We start from the raw sequence: 18,927 nt of genomic DNA, 5'->3' as shown, positions 1-18,927 counted from the left end.
CACAGGCCTGTGGCGGAACGGAAGGATAAGATTGACTTCTCCCTCCATAGCCATGTCCTCCACATGACCCTCTGCCTTACTAAGTTGGTGTGAGAGGTCAGAGGCTGTCACACCATCGAATACGTGCTGTCAACACCTTTAGCTTGATGATGATTATGCTGATGGGTGGACCAGAACATGTTACACCCCATCAGTGTCAGCACAGTTTACCATAAAGAGAGCACAGATTTTACACAGAGGGTCCCTGAATCACAGACTAGCATTGAAATAATTTTGCGCAAGTGTTTACCCTCCTAAGTGTCTGCGGTCATAATCACGAGGAACAGAGTTGCTTGTTCCCACAAAAGTATTATATAACGAGGCATAATGATTATAATGATGATAACGAGAGTAATAAAAATAAACATTGTTTTTATCACACGCTTGACATGAAATTGAAAAAACACACAATGCGTGACACTTGTAGTCAAAATAGACAAAATAAATGTAGTGTATACTTTAAATGCTCTCTGTGCTTTTGATACAAGCCTCTGCATGAAACTAATAAACCAACTAGTTGTCAGCACACAGGATTACAAGAAAAATCTATTTAAGGGAAAGTTATGAAGACAAACGTTTTACACACATGTGTACATGCAATCAAATGAGCAGACTGAAATGACTTTTCACAGTAGTAAGTGGACATTTACTTTTATTGCTGGCATGTGGTCTGGTTTGCCAGAACAGTGATTTATGTCTCAAACACATATTACTTTGCTCTATGTAAAAAATAAATATTAATAATATTTTGCACCAATCACTGAATTTGCATAAATAGCCCACAGAGTATAACATCTGTTTATGCAACTGTCCTATAAATCACTGCTTTTCTCCCACATAGATAAAAGCCATTCAATGCAGTTTTACTCATCAGTAACCCAAGTGTGATTTCTCTAATCAGTGATTTTTTTTTGTCCTTCTTTTTTTAATCCATGACATCAATATCAGCTGTTTCCCCTTTTTCAAGGTTGCCAAACAACAGATATCAAAGTGGTAAATATCTAGAATATTTCAAATATTTACTTTTTGTGCTCGAGTAACTCTGTTTTTGTCACTAAGCTTACTTTACTGTAGTAATCATAAGGAGGAAAGTGCTGCAAAGTGATTCGGAAGCTGAAAGGTGTGTGATGTCGTGTTGAAAAAGGAACCAGGAAAAAGAAAAGCACACGTGTTGTTAAATGTTATTAGTTACATGTTTTGCTGTTCTCAGTGGAGCAAGGAGGCTAGACAGACTGTGTAAGACAACAAAACAGTGCGCACAAAGTGTTTGTTGAGGCAGCGAACCGCTGAGTGCATATGACTCTGCTGTGTTGGACTCCTTGCAGCCCTGCGGCACAGAAACAGCCGTTGTGACGTGGCCCCTGAAATGCCAGGGCTGTGCACTCTTGGCGTAGTGATTAGGGAGAACAAAACAAAATGGCCAAGGTTTTTTTGTTGTTGTTGTTTTAAATAGGAATTAATAACCTGCATGAGAAAACTGGAAGGAAGAGTAGAAGTATGCAGAGACCTGATAGTTAAGTGGACAGAAAAGGAGAATTTACTTTATGTGTCACTGATTATTGAAATTTGTCTCAGTACATTATTTAGTGCTACAGATCAGTATTTTTACATTGCTGCTTAACTAGATAATAAACATTTGGTGCATGTCTAAAAATGATTGGTTACTACATTGTGATCTGTGCTATAATGACAAAAATGACACAGGTATTATACTCAGTCAAAAATATTTTTTAATTGAATATTTATTACATTGTTACACTCATTCAAACCCTGCTTGTGCTCGTTTCCACCATAAGGCAGTTTTGTTGCATTCACACTTTAAATGCAGATCTTCAGACCTACACAGTACAAAGTAATGCAACATTGCATTTGTGTTGGATTTTGAGCTTTTAATATATCAGTACTAAAACAGTAGGTGAAATAATTAACTCACGCATTATATATTTTTAAAAAAAAAATTTTTTTAAAGTGCTGTGTTGACCCCTTAATGCTGCCCCACTTTAGTGTGGAAATCCTTCTTTTTTATAGCATGTATCACCTTAACATGCTACATTTGATAATTAACGTCTCATTGGGATCATAGTTTAAAATTCTGTATTTTTATTAGAGAAAAAAAGTATTAATTGATATTAATGAGGCTGAAGGTCGATGTTGATTTCTTGCCTAGGCTGCCCTTGCTCATTGCTGCCTTTTCGAAAACGGCCCTGATCCAGGACAATATGTCTGGTTGTTGAAGGGCTGCCAGAAGTAGTTGTTAGTTACAGTTAGGGCGCGTCCCTCTTAGGATAGGTTGTCCACTCTGAGGTCTGATATCGAATAGGTCCATAATTTCCAGCTTGTTCCCAGGAGAAGCTCTCCTTTGCTCTTTTCTCTCTGTTTCTCTCTTCCTCCTCTCCTTTCAGAATCCTGTGAGAAACAGCAAGGTGAGTTCATTCCTGCTCTTGAAAAAGTCTTTATTCCTGTTTTTTCTTCTTCTTCTTTTTTTTCTCTTTTTTTTTTGCTAAGACGAATCGTTTCTTTGTGCATGTGGCATATCTAGAAATTCTGTTTCTTCGCAATATGTCTCAGAAATATTTTGAAATTCAATATTTATTGCGGTGCTTTTGAATTGTTCTCATGAAAGCACCGGATCAAATGCCTGCTGAGCTATGTGGCAGATGAAGGGAGGGGGGGGCGAATCACTGCTCTGTTTTTGTGCTTTCATATCAGCACAACATATCAGGTAAAGCTGATTAAACAGAAATCAAATACATTAAAATTAAATTAATATTTTTATTCATATAAAACTATTTATTAGGAATGAAGTGTTTAAGTGCACCATGTTTAACAATCTAATACTAGTGTAAAAAAATGATTTATACACACACAATGAAGTGTATTATTTAAACCCAAAACAGATTTCTAACAGTTTTTCTCTTACTTTTGAATTTAGTGACAGGTTCATGTTAAATAAATCAACTTGTGTGCGCCGTGACTGAATATCAGTTCTTTATTATTTGTATAACAAAAGGCTGGATGAGCTGCCTTTTGTAAAGCATATTTTTGCACAGTTCATATTAACATTTTAATGTGGATTTTTACTCAGTGAACAAAAAATGCATTTCTGGAAAAGTTTGTTTTTTCCCCTGAATAAATCATGACAATAATTTACACCAAATTCATAAAGTTCAGGCATTATTAAACATTTCCTAAAATTAAATTAGTATCCCTGGCATTTTTTGGTTTTTAGGCAGTGTGTTCCTTTAACGAAGCTAATATATAAAATAGTCAACATTTATGATAAAATTATTAAGTTTAACTATTAATTAATCATTTATTTATTTATGTCTTTTTGGGTTTCTGTAATAAGCGGGCGGCATTTTAAGGAAACAAAAGTCCATTCTGTTTATATTCTATAATATTTTGCACACATGCTTTTATATATGCCACAGTGCATTTCAAATATTGATGGATAATGTGTTTTCAAATAAGTGCTCAGTCAAGAGTTTTGCATATGAAGATAACTTGTGGAAAAACTTGAACTTGATATTTTTGGGAACTCATTGCTGGAAAAATATCCCTAATCCGGATAAAATGATATTCCCAAGGTGCTTTATTCCATAAAATTCTCCAAAGGAGCTGATTGTTAGCAGACATTTCCAAAATGATATAGCTGAATTATGTTTCATTATAACTTATTATCGGCTCGCTTTTGCAGGAAATGCAGTGTTAGGTAAGCTCAGCTGTGCAGCATGCTTTCACCTCTGTACTAATATCAAAGTATACGTTGAAGGGAGTCACAGAAACAGATCCTGAACAAGCTGCTTTTTTCTTATTGGTTGCAATCACCAATATTACGATTCTTTTTTTCTTGTATTAGAAACATCATTACTGCGCATGTCTTCTGTCCACCATTTCATTGCACATGCAACCATTTTATGAGCTTCAACATAAAACAGTCTTTTAGGTCAGAGGCCTTGAAAACATACTTGAATTGACAATGTTTACTTAGGAAGGAGTACTTATTGGAAATACGGGTACACGGATGAAGCACAGCCTGCTAAAGTAAAGTTAAAAACTCTTTGGACCGGGGTGTGTTAACATTGCAAATCCTGTGCAGTGAGCATTCAGTCGTTTCTTCAGATTTTTCCACATAGAAATAATTCTGTTTGAGCTGTGCTGCACCTTGCAAGGTTAGCCTGCATTCCCTGTCTGTGCATGCATGCGTATAAATGTCAAACAGACGGAGAAAGTGGCGGTCACAGTCGGCTGCCTAAGGTGACTGGTGGGGGTCAAAGGTCAGGCTGTGTTAATACGACGTGATGTGCTGCCCCCGGGACCTCGGTCCCATGAGGGATAACCCCCTAATCAGCATTAGTTAATGTGTTAGTAATCTTTACCTTCTTAAAGCAAACAACAGTGGAGCATTCAATGAGCTCGCTTGGCCTCCCATGTAACGCTTTTGACCCAGGGGTCATGGCCTTTGTTCCCTCCTCGATGGGGAGTGCCCTCAAAGGTCCTGGGTGTAATAGAGAAGTTGTTTAGACACGTGCAGGGTTTAAGCTCGACCACCTTATGGACTCTTCTGCTGGAGAGTATACTCTCCCCTCATACAGAAGGGATACTTTGTGGTTAGCTTTTATCCCCTTCAATAAGTCCATTAGAATAACCTTGTTTTTATGTGCCGCATATCATATCTAAGTGTCGACGTTGTAGTGGTTGCTGACCAAGCACACAGCCATCCCTTACCCCCACCCCCCAACACACACACACACACACACACACACACCCCTACTCCCACCTGCTAATGCCTCCTCGATGTTTCTAAGAGCAAATATTGTTTGTCTTTGTGGATTCCCTGCCCAGTGAAATTCCATATCGCTCTTGCTGTGCTCATTGTTTTATTGTTTCATGTAGCAGTAGGACGAACGTTCATCCAGTCCACCATTTAAATTCTATAATGCAATGTTTACCCTAACAAATGCCTGCAGACGTCTTTTAAAACACTTTAATGTGCCGTCTTCTGAATGCAATCAGTGCCCGTCAGCAGACAGTTTGTTTAAGCCACAAAAAAATGTGTCTTATTTATAACGGCGTTAGACGTATGCGCTGCATTTCTATTGCTATGCTATTTTTATATTTTAACCGCTTCAAAACAGTTTTTTTCTCTGTCGTAAAATTGTGTTCCCAACTCGATTCATTGCATCAAACCTCGATGAAACAGAGAAGCATAATCATACGTTAAAATTATTAGGAGTAAAATAATTGTCAGGCAGAGGCTATAACATGGCGCCGTCTGCCATTTTGTTTCTCATTGCAATATCAATTGGCCTGATCGACTGACTTTGTATCACACAGCTGCAGCAGCCTAGTACTCCAGAAGGAAAGCTGTGGCTTTTCCCTGCCTTTTCTCCCTCCCGGATGTCAGTTAAAGTGCGGCTGCATCATGTGTTATTGTTAGTGCTTCATCTAATGTTAGTCGTTTTTGATCATTTAATCTGAAAAAAAAAAAAAGCAAGATGTTGCCAGTAGTAAGAACTGCTTTGTGCGTTTTGTTTTTTTAAACGGAAACCGATTTTATACAGTCGGCCTTAAATAGTCTGCATTTGCTTCTAAAGTCCGACTAGTCATGACTCCACAATTAAGATGTGACAGGTAATTACGACACGCAACAGAGGCACAATGTAGCGGCAATGTAGACACGCAACACAGCGGCAAGAGCTGGCAGCAGTCCCAAAGCCAAAACTGTATCCTCAGATGAACTTTATGTCATGCAAAGTACAGTATGCACACTAAGCATAAATTCACAGAGCATGCTTCCCTAAAACTAATGACTAATACTCCTTGGAGTTCTAACATATGCTTTTTTTATTTATTTTTTTTTTACAAGCTATTCCCCAAAAATCTTAACATATACCCAAGACATCTTTATACATTGAAGCCATAATGAAGTCATGAGTTTCTCAATTGGTTAAAACGCATGGCGAGATGTGACGTATAACTTGAACTCCTTCTAATAGGATTCTATAGCTCCTGCCAAAGTGCATGACTGAACTGAGCTAGTATCTCATTTAGGGAAAGGAAGAAAAAAGAAAGAAAGCGAACAAATACCTTGCAGTGCAAAGCGGCCTTTTCCTGCACTTTGTTAGTTTAAATAATATTGGCATTTTTCTCCTCTCTCTCTAATTGTCTTTGGCCGTATGTGTTTCTACTAAAAACCCGTCTAGCAAAGAGGAGTGCGCGGAGAGAGGAGAAGAGTTTTTTTTGTGCAATCCAGCCTGTGCTGCTGTGAGGAAGAGAGAGCCGGCGAGGAACGGGGTGGTGGCCGTGCAGTGAAAGCAGCCCTCACAAGCTGTGCAGCCTGAAGCAGTAGCAGCCATGTTAAACAAGTCTCCGTGAGCTCGAGCCCCGCTTATGTATTTGTGCTCTCCAAAGCCGACAGGAAGTTTTCACAGAGTAAAACGTAAGAAAAAGTTTAACCCCCACCTTATGTTTTTCCTCTCTGTCTCCCTCTTTCTCTCTTTCTCATTGTCTCTTGCTAGGAATGAAGTCCCCTCTTTAATTCTCAGCAGTTTATAAAGCAGAAATGAAATTTATTTTTAAAAAAGAGAGAAGAAAAAAAAAGCTCCTCAGTAATAAATACACTTTACATATCTCCTTCCTCCTTTTCTTCCCTTATAGAGCTCCTGGTTCAAGGCCGAGGGGGGAAAAAGTTAAAGCCACGAGGTCTGCCTTTTGCAGTTTTTTAGAACCAGAGCCAAAAGAGGCAGGAAGTTGTTGTACAATAGCGTTACAGTAATCTGCCTCAAATGGAAAAAGCCAAATGCTGATCGCGGAGTGGAGAAGGTGGCAGAACAGACAGAAAGAGGGAGGGAGGGACAGGCAGGGAGAGAAAGAGCTCTAGCGTGTGAGAAGCAAAGCATAATCAATGCAATCTAAGATGGTGGAAACAGCCCTGCTGTTTAGTAGGGACCCCCCCCCCCCCCCTTTCTCCTCTCCTCTCCTAGTTCCCTCCGAGGCTCACTTATGCTTCATGTAAATCTGTGCAAGAAATTGGTTCAAACTAAACGCGTGGACCATTATGTTATCTTTTTTTTTTCGTTCTCCATTTTAAACAAGACAAATCGGCATCTCTGGGGGGGTTTCGCTAAAATGTTCTCCGAACTGTTGAACATTGAATACCGGGGCATGTAGCAGCTGTTTTTCCTCGAGGAAAAAGCAGCAGAGTCTCACCCAAAAATGCTTATCAGCCTTTTTTGACTTTGTGCCAAAATAGCTGCGAAGGTTCGGCTACAGCCTTTGCTTTGTGACAGAGCCGGGGCAAGAAGGAGGCGTCCTGGCCATGCGTTCTTTGCCACATGTTACTGAAATTAACACTCTCCGTGCTTTTCTTTTTCACTTTGTGTGCTCGCGTCCTTGTGTGTGTGTGTGTGTGTGTGTGTCATGGTCTATTCTATCCATTCAGGCTGCTCAGGCATGCCAAAGAGTTAATGCGCTCTGAGTGTGTGTGTACGTGTGTTCCTTTCAGTGTGTACTTCCAGATCTGTAAAGCTCCACCACGGTAAGAGGTGAGGTTAATAATTCAAGGAGATCTCAGAAGTGTTGCATATTTCAAGGATCCTTCAGCGGGGGCAGCTTATGCTGAATGACTCTGTATTCTCCCGTTTTCCTTGCTTTTCTTTGCACTTGCTGATATAGTTGCTGACGTACGTTATAGTGGATCCCAGTATGGCGTGTGAGTGCAGGCACTGAGCCTGCGCGCTGCCTGGGAGGAGTGGATTTCTGTGTCATTCTTCTTCCTCCACCCCTCCCACATTTAGTGCTTTCCACCCTCCCACTCTGCCTCGCTCTCTTCCCTTCTGTGTCTCCATCTCCCACCCATCTTATGCTCCCTCCCTCCCTCCCCAGGCCCCAGTGCAAATACAGTTCCTTGCCGTGTTGGACATGTGATGAAAAAGTGACTGGTTCGCGCGCTCTGCTACACCTCCTATTTCATCATCAGCCGAGCTTTTCTACCCCTTCACTGTATGCATGTCTGTCTCCTCCTCTCGGATTCTCTCTCTCCCTCTCTCTCTCTCCCCCTCTCCTCGTCTTCTCTCTCTGAATCGGTCGCTCCTCTCTTTCTGCTAGAGCCACACGCAAGGGGGAGACTTGAGCTCTGCGAGGGGAGAAAAAAAAAAAAGACAAAAAGTCTGCTGCTATTTCTACAGTCAGGGCCTCCCCGCAGCCCGCCCTGCCATAGATGGATCTTTTTTTTTTTTTACTCACTACTAGCTGGATTTTAACCCTCTGCCTCCAACTAGCTGCACAGCAGCTCTGCAAAACCTGGCAACAAGTGGCTTTTTTTAGGGGCCCTTTTCTTACTTTTGGCACATTGATTTTTGCACCGCTCTGGATTTTTGATCACTTATCTGCTTTTCTGTTGCTTATTTTCTAAAACTGTACCTCATTTTCCTCTTCTTTTTTTGTTTGTTTGTTTAGTTTTATTAGGGTTTTTTTTCCCCCTTGCTGGTTTTTAGCCATGTTTATTTGGTTTCTCTCATTTTGGATCAAAATTTTCCAAGGTGGTGTCTCTCCATCTGATGGGCCTTGATCCACCTGGAATGCCAGGGGCGCCATTTTTGACGGGTAACCTTTTTGTGGTGGTGGGCTTGTGGCCGGGATGTCCATGGATGGCAGTCACAGAGTGACCAGTGTCTCAGTAGGGTATACGTGTGCGTTTTAAAGGAGATGTTTCGTAATCCGCGCCAGCGACTGGCGTGAAGTACCGCACCTTGTTTGTATTTACTCTGCTTCTCCTCCTGTTTCCTCTCCATGTCCTCTCTCCTTCGCTGTCTCCTTGTGTCTCTTTCTCACTCTTGTTCTCTCTCTTTCACGCCGACTCGCTCTCGAGGGCAAATGAGTGGTGCGCTGAGCCGGAGCTCTTACTGGGACAGGTGCCAATTGCAAACAAAAGAAATTAACAGGCAATAAGCGAAAAAAAAAAAGGGGGGAAGCAAATTGTCGAATTGCAAGTTGTTGAGATGTCACCAGTAGCTGTGCACGTTACGTCGCCGCATGACCGGTTTGCATTATTGTTGCGTTACGTTATCAAGTATTAAAGTAAAACAGAGGTTTGAATACTTTGCTTCACTTATTCCAGTGAAGGCATTTCACTTGAGAAGAGGGAGGGAGTAATGTGAGAGAGAAGCATATAGACTTGTGAATTATTCATGTGCTCAGCCAAGGCTGAGACTGGACTGGTTGTGCTATTTGCATGCATCAGACATGCTGTTTGTCTGTTTGCTAACATTCCTCATTCAAAGACTTGTTAACTAGCAGCTGGGCTTAGCTGGAGTCTCGCAGACAGCCTCATGGCCTCCTATTGTTTCAGGCCTCACCGGGCCTGGACCCAGCTGGTGGCAGGCAAGCCATGCAGCCCTGAGCTTTGGGTTGAGACTGTGGTTGAAGGAGGGATTTGTGCCTGGAGGTGAGACTGACGTGGGCACTGAGGCTGGAGCTGAGGCTGAGGCACGGCTGTGAACGGGACATTCTGAGGGAAATCACGGGGTTATGCAAGAAGCACCAAACTGGAGCTTATTGCTTTCTCCTCTTCTTGACAGAGATGTGGATCAAAGCGGGAAGAGCTTCCGAACCTCACCGGACATTTAGCGTCTTTGCTCTGGTAACTGGTGAGTAATTTTCATTTAAAATATGCCTATGGATGCATGGTTTCCGATGTACTTTATCAATGTGTTTGCATTTTGGACGTTCAGTTTTCGCAGGAATCCTGTACAAATAAACATCTCGATGAATTTGAGGTCTTTGCACAAAGTTTCTTTTCACCTGAGCGAGCATTTATGCATCTGAATTTAAAGCCCTGCACTTAGAACAGCAGATATCAGAGCGTTAACAGCTATTCTCATGATTTCAAGAACATTTCCCCACTAAAAATTTCTACAAACTCATTCATAGTTTAGCGATACGCACAAAAAAGGCAGAAAAGCACTCTGTTGACCGGATAATCCTACTTTAATGCAATCAGTGAGTAAGTGCAAGGCCACAGTTGTGGAGGTATTTCATATGAGTGATGCTGTCCGAGCTTAGAATGCACTGTATGAAGAGAAGCACGTGGTGCGCTGATCATTTCGATCAGTTTAATGTTTTCAGAAGCTTTTGGAGGACGTCTTAATTTTTACAACTATTTATTTTTAAATGGCAAATTTCTTTGAGTTCGTGCTTTTACAGTTTGTACTTGGTAAGCTTATATTTTATTCAAGAAAACGGAATAGAGAATAACTCACCATTTCTTCACCATTTGCTTTTGTATACATAATTTTTGTTAATCGGAGGATTCCTTTCATATTTTTTCCCCACTTTTGGATCTATACCTTACATGTCTGAATACAGATTTTACAAGACTTGTGCTTTTGATAGAAGCGCTTTACATACAACTACAGATGCTTTTGTTATTATGTTGATACTAATCGCATTTCTCTTGATTTGATGGAAGAACAAACCTGAATGAGCAACAAACGCAGCAGTTTCACCAACAAGAGAATTTATAAAAAATGACTGTGGATATTGTGAATTTAATGATCAAGATCATGGGAAATCTGTACTGCTTGAATGTTTTTAAGACATTAAAATAGCAAAGTATATTCCCAAGTCTAATGAGAAAAATCTTCTTCGAGGTGTCGCTTGAAAGTATAATCAAATTTGCAGTAAAGCTGTTTTCTGATTGCGTTTTTTGAAAATTGCGGAAATTTTCTAGTTTAATCAACAAAAGTTTGCGTATTTGTCGAATATTCTGCTTTGGATTTCAGATGTGCTGTGTTATGTTGGGTGTCGGGTTTTACATAGAAGATGACTTTTTTTGAAGGACAAAGTCAAAATGATTACTCAAAGCTTTCAAGAGTGAGGCTTACTGTTGCATATGTAGCTTATTATGCTCATTCATATGAATGTAAGCTTTGCTGTACTAGCTGTGGACACATGGTTTTGGCTGGAGGAGTATCTCACTACTCCACCCCAAGGCCTTTTTGGCACTGAATGGCAGGAGTGCAGTGGAAGGTTGCATGTCGAGAGGCAGATGGCAGGGTTTTCAGCATTTTCTCTCTGTGTGTAAAAGCGTACCTACAACAACACAACAGCCTGGTACAACCCACAGTGGGTGCACTGAAGCAAACTAACAGTTTATTGCATCTACACAGCAGAGCTAGCAATGGGACACACACAGACACAGTCACACATACACACTAATACAAATTTACCGTCAAACGTGCGCGTAAATGTATTTGTGTAGTTAATAGTAGTTCATAATAATTGTACTTTTTTTTGTTGATGCTTTCTTGGTGTATGATGTGAGGTTTAGTCAAATAGTTGGTTAGAAGCATTTTTTCATGTAATTACCAACAGCAAAGTGGCTCAAATGGCTTCTTTTAATTTTTAATTTTTATTTTATGTAAATGGAAATATGTACTTAATATAATGCAGAAGCAAAGCAGACACCAAAACTGCATGCCACAGCTAAAACACCAAGTTCTCAAACTTGAACTTGACTGTCCTTGAACTTGAATGGGGGGGAAAAAATCAACAATTATTCTTAGTCTTAGTATGTTAGTTAAAACATATGGTGCTAACAAAAATCCAACTGAAAAAACGTGGGACATTTTTTAATAGATAAGCAAAAAGAAAGTGTGTGTGTGTGTGAGGGGGGTGCACTATGCAAAAGATTATTTGTCATGTTCAGTTATTTTTCTACAATATTCGCAGCAATTCTGTAAGTAATTTATTACTGTTTTTATTATATGTATCATACTGAGGTAACCCTGCTACTTTTAATTTATTACTCACTTTCAGTTTAATTTATATTTGAGTTTGTCCATGTGAAACTCAAAAATGTCATGACGCGTAGTAAAAAGAGAAGAAAATATAAAAACGGACGAATATGTGCACATGTGCACGTCCTCATTTTTTTCTGCCAAGTGTAATTGTTTAAAACAAATCAAAAGTTTGTCCCGTGAAGTTTTTTTGTAAGCACACGTCTTCATAGAGGAAACTAAACAGAAAGCGTAAAAGAAAAATGTGTATGCTAAAACACTGTTTTTAAAGTATTTACATTACTGTAGAGATCAGTTTACGGATGGCTAAGTCACAGCAGCAGCCTTTTTTGGTGTGTGTGTGTGTGTGTGTGTGTGTGTGTGTGTGTGTGTGTGTGTGTGTGTGTGTGTGTGTGTGTGTTTGCAGTAAAACAATGGTGCAAGGCATGATTGAGCATGTTTCTACTTGTTGGTGCATCATGTATATGATTGTGTTTCTTAAACATTCATATATATATATATATATATATATATATATATATATATATATATATATATATATATATATATATATATATATATATATATATATATATATATATATATATATATATATATATATATATATATATATATATATATATATATATATATATATATATAAAATACACACACACACACACACACACACACACACATATGTATATATATATTTGACCACAAAACCCTTTTATTATCCCATGGCTTTTCAAGTGTCACAAAAAAATGTATTTTATAACTGCGACAATTCTCAGAATTAAATTATTATTAATAATAATAGTCGTTCATAATCATTTAGTTCTACCTTTCGAATAGTGTAAAAAAGGCAATTGTTGTATGAAGTATTCTCCAAATGATCATTTATATAGTAGCAGTAATACATAATTTCTTTTGTGTGTAAAATTGCAATAATCTCTTTATACACACTTGGACATTTTCACATTTCTGAATCGTACATAATTTAAAAAAATATGTGTTTCACATCAGCAAGAATACATGGAGTGTAATATTGTTGTCTTTTGTGTTGCTGTTTCATTTTGCACATTTTGATGCTCGTGTGTGTGTGTGTGTGTGTGTGTGTGTGTGTGTGTGTGTGTGTGTGTGTGTGTGTGGTGAGGCAGACTGCTGTCTGAGTGTTTGAGTTTGAAGTTTTGAGTATGTGGTTGAGGTCGTGTGTGAGTGCTCAGCGTATTCTTACTAGTGCAACTCAGTGAAAATGAGTCATTCATGAGTACAACACAGCAATAAGCCACCGACACAGTGCTTCATTTGTTAAGTGGATAAATTGGTATTTTAGATTATGTGATTTTGTTTCATTTATGAGCTTGCTGTGATGTTGTGAATTTCATCCAATTTCCTCCTGGCTAATATGAAATCCAGATTGGAGTGATGAATGGGGGCCAAGTCACCACTCACTGTAAATATATTTTTGTGCCATAATAATGAAGCCGCTTTGAATTCTGCTGCTTAAAGCGGCTTCAGTGTGCTGTTAAAAATACAATAAAACTGAGAAAGCCAACATAATGGAAGTTATATTGTATGTCTGAGCTCTCTGGAGAGCTGTCAGGGTTTGGGATTGTGTTGTCCTACTCTGCTGTCTGGGCTTGCTCTACAAAAACGCATGTAGCACTCTTAAGTTGAATGTATTCACAGGTTCACTGTAAAAGTGTTTTCTATGTTTAAAGAATGGAAATTTTCTAGCACGTTTATCTCACTGTTTATTATGTGATCAGATATTTCTTAACTGCATGTCTGTTTCTATTAAACTTTTTACACTACTTTCCCACTTTTTAGTAAATGGTTGTGTATATTAAAGAAAATACATAAAAAAATTAAACCTGATGTGATTTTATGTCGATCTAAAATGAGTTCAAAGCTTCAATATATTGATCCATCCTATATTTAGGTGCAGGATTCTTACTGAAGCAGTAACACTATGCAGCAGGTCTGCATAGTCTTACTGCAGCGCATCTAAAGGTCAAGGTGAATTCCACCAAAACCTGCAATAAAATGCTTTTCACTGTGCTCGTGTAGGCATCGTAGCGCCTTCAACATTACAGTTAGAAAACTTTTAAAGGGGGCCCTTTAGTGCAGTCATGCCGAGTCTCTGTATTAGAAGATGACCAGGCCCCCTGTTGCTCTCCTCAACGTGGAAGAATCCATGAGTGGATCTACAGTGGCCACTACAGGCTGTGGCACACATAGGAGTTACAGTACACGAGAAAGTAGGCCAGGCCTAAACAGAGAGGAGAGAATCTAGAGAAAAAGTCCTCAATGCACGCACACACACACAAAAAAACATATACAAGAATTTTCAGTGTTCTGGTCAACTATATAAGTGCTGAAATTATGTCATAAAAACTAAAAAAAAATTATAAAACGCTGGGGAAAAACCCAAACTATGTATAGATTAACACCTAAGCTGTGTATTGAGGTGTGTTTATCTGCAGCACCACTCCTACTTTATCCGTATTTTATTTTTATGTGGTTATGTTTGGATGTTTCTGCACCGGAACCTTTGTGCAGTCTGTGTCGGTGTGTAGTCCTCGGGCAGTGATTGCAGGCAGGGTGTGAGGGCGGGACTCTGTGATAACACAGCGACCACGAGAACATTCGGTATACTAAAACATACAGACCCATTCGTGTTACAGAGACAATGCGCAACCTCCACGGTTTTGATGCTTGTGTTTGCTTCAGTTTGCTACATTTTTGCGGGGTTGAATGTATCTCCAAGTCTGTGTTTCTGCTCGTGTGTCCTTTCCTGTTTGTGAAGCATGCGCTGCGTTCACGCGAAATCTGGCAGCGCGGCATCTTTTCAAAGGGTTGCGCAAGTTATTTTGCTCGTTCGCTTCTACTTTAAGAACGTGAAGCTATCCAAAACTACTGTTTCATTTCTCTAATTCGCCGCTTTCTTCACTTTTTAGTTTGCTCGATCACTGCTGCTCTTTGTCTCTCTCTTTCTGTTCATTTACAAACAGTACCCAGCTACAACACAATGACAGGCACATATGCTGATGCTCTTACATTCATATTCCTGCACCAACAAAAAAAAAAATCCTGCTTTTTCTCACCCATCTCATCATACATGGAAGCCATTAGTCCATTACCCTGCAGACTACTGAGGACTGGACTTTTTTTTTGTTCCTTCCTGTGTTAATCAGGATGTCAGCTGGGAGTGTCACATGTAATTTATCCACAAAACCACAGCAATTCCACAGAGACGGTAAGTACAGTCATAATGACATAATATTGGACTGGGACAAAGTTTCAAGGCATGACAGAAAATTAGAATTTTCCTCCCCTGTACGTATCCCTCTTTTTTTTTTTTTTCCTCCAGACATTCTGTAAGTAAAAAAAATGCTTTACACCATGAGCAAAAGTTTGTGTTTCTTTTTTCCCCTCAATTGGAGCACTCTCACATTTGAAAACTGTTTTCTCATGAGAGTTTGTTAGAAGTTTGACACATGTAATATCTGAGCATTGTAAATACTCATTGTTTTTCTCTTCCTGCCCTAATCAAACGCACTGAGGCTGTAATACACAGCATCACATGCGAGTGTCTCTCGGCACACATCGTCGGGACAGATGCTTGTTTTATGTACCTGCCAGGCAAAGCGATATTCCAGATAATGCTCAGCTGCACCCACTCGGTTTTTTCTTTTCCAGCACTCATATATTTCTTCAGCTTTTGGCCTCTGCTGTCGCCAAGGCAATTTAGTCCGAGAAAAACTGCAGAATCAGCAACCTCGTTCCACTTGGAGGTAAAATTGGAAGTGTTGAAAAGCCTCGCCTGCAACCCTCCCCCCCCGACTATCAAAATACTGTAAATCCCTTTCCTTCAGCTCACCTCCACTCCATCACTTTCTACTGCTCGTCACTGATGAGCTAAATTATGTTGGCTGCATTTACTGTTGGCAACGTTTAGTGAACTGGATTGGTTTGGGCTGGGGGTTTTTTTTTGGTTTTTTTGCTCATTTTGTTTGACTACAGTTTCTGCTGACTTCTGCCATGTAATACAGCAAATACAGCACTTGATGTTTATGTAATGTGCATATACTCAGGTTTCCTCGCTTGCAATCACCAAAAGGTTTTAGAATTTCGAGTGAAGTACGACAAAAGCCTCCATACCAACACAAAACCCACCGACATAATGTATGTGTAGTTTTCTTTCTATACTCACAGCCATTCATGTGGTATATTCTCATATCATGTTGACTGTCCCATGAGTCATCAACATGTATATGCACACAAACAGCATACCCACACATGCACAGAGTGCAGTGGGTGCACAGCTCGGACATGAATCTCTCTCCGTGGAGGCTGGAGGAGTTGGGTTACTCATGAGCCCATAAACATGTGCTGGCAACACTCCGAGGTACTGCACTGTAATTACAAACGTTAGAAACAATATATAAAAGACCCTTTGCCCGACAAGGCCGTGCTCCGCGTTGCAATTAGCATCCGTGTCCAGAATTATCACCTTTCGGCAGCTGCCGCCGCACCGAGTGAAGGCCTTAAATCGGCAGTGTCCTCCTGGGCCCGCGAAATTGTCACATTTGCTCTTTATTCTCTTCTGCGCTTATTTTTTACTTGCGCAATCTGAGATTTGGCTAACAACGCCTACCTCTGTCGCCTCGCTTCCTGTTCCACCTCCACGTGATGGCGTCACATGTGCACGACGCACGATAACCAAAAAGCTACCTTGTACATTAACTCTGCGCAGCCCGCACATGCCCTCTTCTGCGAACCGAGCATACTGTGCTGCATGTGTAAAAGAAAAAAACGAAAAAAGACTTATTAGACTCACAAGTACGTGCAGATGCACCACTTCACCCACGCATATGACACTGTGGGCTTTCGGTAACACGGTGTGCCAAAGCGTGCACATGTATGCAGCGAGTGGGCGCTACCGGGCGAGGCCGAGGCCACAGAGGAGCTTGTGTGCGTGTGAAGTGTGCGGGTGTGTTGGTGTAGGGTGAGCATGCGGCAGTAAGAGTTGGCCGGTGTACAGGCCAGCAGAGAGGGTGCGGTGTGTTACATGTTTCGCTAATGAGCTTTCTTGGCCAGGCAGAAGTGTAGGGTGAGCTTATTAGTAAACAGGCTACAGAGAAAAGACCCTACAGCCCTCTGCCGCTGCTACTGCTGCTGCTGGCTACTCAACCGATCAGGCTCTCTGTCTCCGCTCCTCTCGATTGTGTTTTTCACTTCCTCTCTGTTTACGTTGCTGTAAATTGTCTCTCACTCCATTCCCCCCCCCCCCCCCTCTCTGTCTTTCCTTCTCGTAGGCAGTGAGACAGTTTTGATCTCCAAGCGCAAACAGTTTTGGCCAGAGAGAGAAATTATGCAAACACACACTGCCGATTGTAAGTACCCCAACGTGTTAGAAATGTTTTGGGCTTTTTTTTGTACAGGATGATGTATTCTGATGCTGTTGGATTGTCTTGCATTTCAATTTCATTGAGATAGGGGCCTGTAATTAAACGCTGTGCAGATTACGTCTCCGCTTTGTCTACATGTATTTTCTTTCTCTTTGTGAGCCTGGAACAGATTAAAATCATAATGTGTTGGGCCTTTATCCCTTTTTTTAGAAAGGCCAAGGTCCCGATGGCTTTATTAGCGCAGCACATTAAGAAAGAAAAAACAAACAAAACAAAGATAATCTTTTCGCGCACATGCGCAGAAAACACTTATCCGAACTGCCTGCTAGACAACGACTTGACTCTCCCTCTCTCTCCCTATGCATGGTCCTGAAACTGTTGGAAAATGGCTTCCACTCTGTGCCTTCCAGCTCTCAGCTCCCTGCCGCCATTTTGTGCATCGCTGCCAAAGTAGTCAGGTAGCAGAAGAACAGAGTAAAGTGGGAAAGAACAAAGTGGGTGCAACTGGATGCTGGGTTCAGGGGGAAAAGGGGGGAATAAAGTCTAATAAACTGTGAAAAGGTGTGCAAATTGAGGAAGAGTAGCGCTCTAATGTACAGTGACAGGACAATTAGCGTGCCTATTTCTTATGGGGAAATGTTTTAATTGTTGTTGGCTGATTAGATAAAAATCAAGCGGCCTCCACTCTGGATCACTTCCAGCTCCTCTTTTCAACAAGCTGACCTCGAGTGGACACCATAAACAGGGCCTTTTTTTTCATAGGGGCAAATGTGCGCTGGCAGTGGCCACAGTTGTGTCGCACCCTTGCGCGTTGCCTCCAAGCCCCGCCTGCTTTCTCTCAACATAACCTGCTGTCTTGTAGCTACTTAAAGCCAGTGAATGGATAAAATCTTTAACCTCTGCTTTTTAACCTGTCTCCACCCTAACCACAGTGCACCGAGCTGGAGCTTCAGCCCATAACTGCGGCTGTATTGTACGGACTTAGTAACCCCAGGCACCACCCTGCAATCTATAGCTATAGTGACTGGCTGCCTGCGGCTCTGGAATTCTGTGTGCGCTCCACGTTTGATTATAAGTGCAGATTTTATTAAAGCCCTTCTCTCATTTACAGCCCACAGACACTAAAGCAGGTGTTCAGTAGGTGTATAAAGCTCTCTTGATCCCCCACTACAAGTCTGAAATGACACACACCATTTCTTTTTTTTAATTTTTGTTTGCTTTGCTTCTGGGACTGTTTCAGGTTAACAGCCCAGTATTGCAACAGCGAGTTAAAGAAAAGAAGAAGAAAAAGTCTGGGGTTGGGAGAAAAAAAATCATACATAATATAATTATTGTAAAGTCATAAAAGCAGAAATTATGTTAGAAAAAGCAAAATTGACCTAAAAAGCAGAGGGAAAAAAGACTTGCTTGAAATTGCAAGGTTGGATGAACCTCATCGCACCAGCTCCAAGAACTTTGTTATACATGTGCGTGTGTGTGTGTGTGTGTGTGTGTGTGTGTGTGTGTGAAGAAAGGGGCTAAAGTGTTCCACGGAAAAACAGCAAACATCAGCTATATTGTAAATGACCAGAAAATAAATGAGCAGATTGACACCATTCATCGGGTTGTACCTGTTAATAGCGTCAAGTGTTATAAAACCTCCCTCACTGTATCATTGTGCCTCACTGCTCCCATGTAACTGATTTAGACAG

General features: G+C 40.6%; 1 protein-coding gene and 1 long non-coding RNA gene across 10 annotated transcripts in view; one reads left to right on the top strand and one right to left on the bottom strand.

The window, feature by feature from the left end:
* Positions 1–18,927, top strand: part of pparab (peroxisome proliferator-activated receptor alpha b) — an 87,098-nt gene that overhangs the window by 13,317 nt on the left and 54,854 nt on the right. For 2 of the 8 annotated variants that reach the window (XM_085282755.1, XM_085282754.1), the window contains exons 1-2: positions 7,955–9,689; positions 17,144–17,221. The gene's annotated coding sequence lies outside the window, so the exon portion shown is untranslated. Of the gene's footprint in view, positions 1–2,347; positions 2,463–7,954; positions 9,690–17,143; positions 17,222–18,927 lie in introns of those variants that run through there. The other 6 variants (XM_085282761.1, XM_085282763.1, XM_085282762.1 and 3 more) reach the window with 5 other exon arrangements.
* On the bottom strand, positions 1,752–6,833 carry LOC146570015 (uncharacterized). Of its 2 annotated transcripts, none has more exons than XR_014893416.1 (3): positions 6,505–6,833; positions 4,419–4,537; positions 1,752–2,445 (listed from the first exon to the last, which is right to left on the bottom strand). It is a non-coding gene; the product is annotated as an uncharacterized LOC146570015 (long non-coding RNA). The 2 variants fall into 2 exon arrangements; XR_014893415.1 differs by lacking the exon at positions 6,505–6,833 and adding an exon at positions 6,130–6,465.

The sequence above is a fragment of the Mchenga conophoros genome, linkage group LG7 (assembly GCF_057382185.1).
Source record: "Mchenga conophoros isolate Kocher_MC1m ecotype Shallow Benthic linkage group LG7, M_conophoros_male_GT1.1, whole genome shotgun sequence".
Lineage (NCBI taxonomy): Eukaryota > Metazoa > Chordata > Actinopteri > Cichliformes > Cichlidae > Mchenga > Mchenga conophoros.
This window is presented reverse-complemented; position numbering and strand designations above follow the sequence as displayed.